Below are 6000 nucleotides of genomic sequence, written 5' to 3' on the forward strand. Positions count from 1 at the left end.
CATAAGTAGGCTTGAGGACTGAAACAGGCTATCCCTGCTTTCCCACATTGTTGCGTTGTTGTATATTTAGTGTTTTAGAGGAGAAATAAAACCCTGAAGTTGCTCCACGGTGACCAGGTTGCTCACAGTGTTGCCTTGCAGCCGGAAGCATCTGGGTTCAAATCCTTCATGCATGACGAACATGCATGAAGAAGTTGCATGTTCTTCAAGAAGAACATGCAACTTCTTCATGAAGTTGCACGTTCCTCTGTGCATGTCTAGCTTCTCATCCAGCTTCCTCACGCACTACAAAAACATGACTGTTAGCTAAATTATATGTGTGCATCCACTGTATTGTCCAGAGTTGCCCTGTGACGAACTGGCAACCCGGACAACCGGGAATAGATAAAGGATGGATGAACAAACCCCGGAGTGTTCCTGCCAGAACAGGCAAGAAGGTAAAGAGAGAAAAAAAAATAGAGGGTTACAACTTGAAAGCAATAAATGATGCATCTGTCAAGTCTTATCTGTCGTTTTCTGAGGGAGACATCATTGATGACTTAACGTTAACCTCGCCTGATTCATGGAGACGTTCGAGTTCTGGTGTGATTTATGAACAGACAGCTGTATATTGTGGATTCGCTCACACAAGCAGCGGGTCAGAGTGGAAAACTTGTTCATAGGTGCATTTTGGGAAGTTAATTGTCTCAGTGGTAACATTTTGATGCGGATCAGGCTTTTTCTGCACAGTCTTAAAAGAAATAAACGTATCTTTTAATTATCTCCATTTAGGGCTGTAAAAGTAAAAGTCTTAAATAAATCAATAACTACTGTATGAGTGATAGTGCACTTCAATTTATTTCTTGCATTGTGTTACATTTGCTCATCCATGGGTTTTAGAGGCAAACTAAGACCCATAAACAATAGCTTTTTAAAATCTTAACAGAGTCTCCTTCATTTATCTTCTATAATTTATTTAAGTCTACAAACTTTAATTGCCTTAAAGACTCTTGAATGTTACTCACTGAAACTATCAGAAACCCTGTGATCTTTCCCAATAAGGTAATTCCTCCTAACTATAGAGCACAACCAAAACAATGTTATGTTTTTACATAGAACTAACCCTAATGTCTTTTTCAAAAACAAAAAATTATTGAAATTTATTTGCCAGATATTATTGCTTGGTCATGTTACGTATTCATCACAGAAAAATAGAAACTATAAGTTTAAAATGTGAAAAGAAAACATCCAGTGCATTCTAAAATATGATATGATTTCTTTGACTGAGCTGTTATTATTATTATTTCTTTGGCTGAAATGTTGCAAACATTTCTGAGTGGAACGATTTATTTTAGAAAAAAGAGAGTTTTAGTAAGAAATGGTGCTGCTAGACTGTCTTTGACCAGCAGGGGGGCTTATGTGCAAGCAAATTAGCTTTGAGAAACAGATCCTTTTGCAAAATAATTGGCTGAAAATTCTTTTTAAAAGTAAGTTTTTATCACTACATTTTTTTCATATTCAGAGATGCTGAGTTTTCTTGCCCAAACATCTGAGCTCAACGGGACACAAACACAAACCCTGCAACAGGTTTCTGTCCTGCTTTTTTAAAATCTGCAGTGCAAACATGGCATTCTGTCTTTTGATTCCATTTTAATTTGCTTCCTCTGTCCATTACACTTTGGCAGTTCAATGCTGCAGTGATGCGCATCACAACTTCTATGTATGTATTGTTTTTGTTGAGGTATGATGGTAAAACAAAATGCCAATGATTCACTTAGCCTTAACAGTAAATAGAACATTTTTCATTTATTTAAACTTTAACAGTGACAGTGTCAGCACCACCTCATCAGACATTCAAGCAAAACCAACCAGAAAGACACTCAAAAGAGCTTGCTTGCTTATGTCCATTAAAAATATATATATATATTTATATATTTAAATATTTAAATATTGCAAAAATGTGCAAAATACGTATTTCCCTAAAAGGAATCCTTACATGAACAAAGAGCATTTAGGAGAAGAAGCAGAGGCCGTTAACTCGTAAGTTTTGTTTTCTCATAAATGCCTCAGGCTCTTGTTATTACAGTTTGATTGTGGTTTTTTTTTTTTCTGGCTCCTCAGCTTCTGCAGTTGCTTAAGATGCATAGATTAAGGTCCTCTTCTATTACAGTGTCTGCACCATAAAATAAATTATTTCACTTAAGAACACAAGCAAATACGTGCAACTGTTCCCCCTGTAAGTGCATTTTAAACCTACGAGTAATGAAGTCATTCCCGTTAAAACGTTGAAAGACTTTTTCACAAGACATCTCGACACAATCAAAGCTGGCAGGACAAAGCTCTTAACGGCTCCTTCGCCAGCTTCTCAATGAGCTCTTCATGTTCCCTCTTGTCTCCAGGGTTAGGGTGCAAAACTCGCAGAACCGGTCCACAGAACCCGTCTCATAGGTGTTGTGCAGCATGTGGGATGTTCTCATGCAGGTGCAGTGGAGAGAGCTGATGCTCCACTCTGGTTGGGTTTCGAGGCGTCGCAGCTTCAGAGAAGAAACCTCGCTTGCTTGACGTTGCCATTCAGCTCTGCACGGTCCAAACTTCAACGTCCAGAACAGTGAAGTCCTCGTGCGTGGACAGAGGAGCGCTGTGGAAGGTGGGACAGGAGAAGCTCGCGCTGCGAGCTGCAAATCTGCGTCCAGCCAGAGGGCAAATCCGCCCCTAAAAAATAGAGAAAACGTGTACATTTAGAAGAAGAATCTTTGAAATATATTGCAGCACATTTATTAAGATTTGCCAGCTGGAGACCCAAACAGGAACTGAGCCCACCCTCCTCCACCAATCTGCAGAGATTCTCTGCTGCTGCTCACAAAGTAGTTCTCTCCGCTCCACTTGTATTGGTAAAGAAAACACAAATAAAAGATATTAACATTTTTAGCTTTGAACCGTTTTTGTTATGTCCTTCTTCAACCTATATCTGTGGCTTACATCGATAAAAGAATCTATGTGTCAATCCAATTAGTAGTATTAGTCTCATATATTTATGCTTCTCTAACAAGGTTCATGTTAAGAATGGCAGTTGAAAGTGTGAACTTTAATTATTACTAATGTTACATTCAGAGACGTCTCTGAAAATAAAATCCCCCCACAAACTCCCACCTGGAAATCAGGACCAAAGCTGAACAAGAAGGTCTCGCCTGTGCAGTAGAAATATTTACTGACTGAACAGAACTGAACAAAAAGCCCCAAACACCTGAAAACAACGACATCAATTTGTAAGTCGGCGTTTTGGCTTGTTGGGAACCTGCGAGACCCAGACGCAAACCTTTTTGAACATGTCTTTGACGACCAGCAGGACCGGGCTGTCCAGGTTAGCCGTGTTCCTGTAGAGCGTCTGCCGGCTTCTCCCGTGGATGGCGGTGCTGTGCACCAGTTGCCATGGATACCCCTGGGTCTTTGGGGGCATGTGAGAAGCAAGCTGTGGGGAAACCATCAGTTCCTGACAAGACAACACTTTTGGACGTCTCACTGGGGGCCCGCCTCTCTAACAGGAGCACTGGGTTTACTTTGAGCAGGTGACATTCATCCACCCAGCAGCTGGCTGTGGTGTTTCAGGACAGGCAGCGTGTGTTCAGGCTCCAGGGCCTCATTGCTCTCCAGCTCAGGCTGCACCGAGCTGCACAAACTCAAGCTGCTCTTTGATTCTGCCGCTGTGATGATCTGCAACGGGGATGCAGAAGGATGTGACAAGTTGCTAAAAATAAATGTAACTTCTCTTTCTTTTTTTCCCCCCTTCTTACTTGTGTCTGTTCTTGCATGCGTTCATTTAGCTTTCGAAATGTCTTATCTCTGTGTCTTTGAAGCGAACTGTGCAAAGTCTGTTTCGTAATGATTCCCACTCTCTTGAGCAAATAAAGTTAATCTCACTTCCACACAGTCACTGACAGCACAAAGCGTGCATATATTTCCCTTCCTTTTCCTGATAACTCCTTATTTCTCTGCGTTATCCTGAACTCTGTCGCTCCGCATGTGCTGTATGCCCTCTAGAAGCACCTGTCAACAATTACTTTAAAAAATGGGACTATTTCACTTTCATTGGAAGGGAGCTCAAGCTCCCTGGTGTGCTCTGCAAATGATCGTTGATTTTAGTCCTGACGGGAAAGCCACGCCTGCATCTGGAATTTGGAGAGAGGGAATACATGGGATGTCCATATAAGGAATGAGGCATTTCCCACAACCCCATGGACAACAGCCAGGCTCCATGCCTCTTCAAGTTACAGTAAAAGGGAGGGGAGGTCAGGTTTTCGCGGCTCTTTCTGGGTGTAGAGCTTCTTGCTGCCTATTAGGTGGTTTTCTGGTGACCTTCTATAAAGAAGGTGTAGAGGTGGCTCAACCTGCGTGCAAAAATGCAAATATAAGGAAAATTACTCAAGGAAAAGGGCATAATTGTTCTGTCGCTACAAAGACAGTGTTTGTTTATGAGGCTTAAACAAATAATACGGCGCCTTTCCTGTTTTCACACCCTTTTTGCATTTTGTCAATGTTGTAATATGTTGTATGCATTAGAGTAACACATTGAGTGAAAGGAAAACTTGCATGATTTTCAAGATTTACTTTTCTACAAATGAAATTCTTAAAAGTATTGCATCTTCATACTCAGCCACCCTCCTCAGCCATCAGTTTCTGGAAACATTCGCTGCAATTTCAGCTACAGGTCTGCGTCTCTATAGAGCTTCTCGCGTCTACAGACTGACATTTTCCTGACTTCTTCCTTGCAAAATAACTCAAGCCCAGTCAGATCAGATCAGCACATGAACAAACTTTGACATAAACCATTCTGCTGCAGCTCCGGCTACATGTTTAGGGTTGTGATCTTGCCCAAAGGTGAAACCCTGGATGAGCCTGGAGTTCTGGACAACTTTTTCCAAAATTCTTCCCTTTATTTGGCTGAATTCATGTTCCTAGTAATGCTAGCCTGCTACCCTGTCCCTGATAAAAGAAAAAAGAAAAAGCTTCCCACACTATGATGCTGCCACTGTGTTGATAGTTGCATTTTTTCAAAAAGAAAAAAAAATTCACATGTTGATTCTACTTTCTTGGGAGTTCTGAAAGCAAATGATTGTGTGGGATTATATGTCAAGGCATCGAAGTAAAGCTGAATGCAAGTGCACACCGCAGTAAAAAGGATCCTCTGAGTTCACTTCAAGAAAACGCCATTTTTCTCCTTAAGGCATCTATTTTATTATGTTTTTTGTAACAATTAAAAAGAAACGAATCAAAGAACCGAAGATCAGAATCCCTTTGTAACTTACTGAGTTTTTGTTAAAACCTGGGAAGAGTGAAATGCTTGTTGTGTTTGATATCAACCAGCACTGGCGTCTAAATTTGAACCAGGTCTCTTTGTTTTGGCTGTCAGAGACAAACTTATGTCATTTGTCCACATGTCAAACAAAAACATAAGCAACTCCTAAAAGGCTCCACTGTCTCTGTGACGAGGTTCAGTTTGGACGCATGTAAATTTCTCACAATCTATAGAAAACAGAACGTCGTTATTCAAAGTCAAACGCAAAAAAAAAAAAAAATCCCAAAAAACAAAAAACAAACTCCCACAATCAAAACCGATCATGTTTGCCACAGCTTCGTGATGTTTCTCTGTACTCACTCACCGACGCTGTAGGTCACCCTCATGACGACCGGAGCACTACATGGTCAAACTGAGGAGAACTGGTCGCTTTGAGAGCTAAGTACTGACGAAACGGTTCCACTGTGACTTCACAATCCCTTCTCTTCTATAAAATCAATTTGCAAAGATAAGACCCTTTTGACCAAAAGCCCTCCATGCGGCTCACAGACTGCGTGCAGGCCGTGTGGAGCTGCCAAAAGGCCAAAACGGGTGAAACATTAACCTGTTCGGAGGCTCGTTCTGCCTGCCTGCCTGTCTGCCTGTCTGCCTGCCTGCCTGTCTGTCTGTCTGTCTGTCTGTCTGCCTGCCTGCCTGCCTGTCTGTCTGTCTGTCTGTCTGTCTGTCTG

Source organism: Poecilia reticulata, linkage group LG16, assembly GCF_000633615.1.
Source record: "Poecilia reticulata strain Guanapo linkage group LG16, Guppy_female_1.0+MT, whole genome shotgun sequence".
NCBI lineage: Eukaryota > Metazoa > Chordata > Actinopteri > Cyprinodontiformes > Poeciliidae > Poecilia > Poecilia reticulata.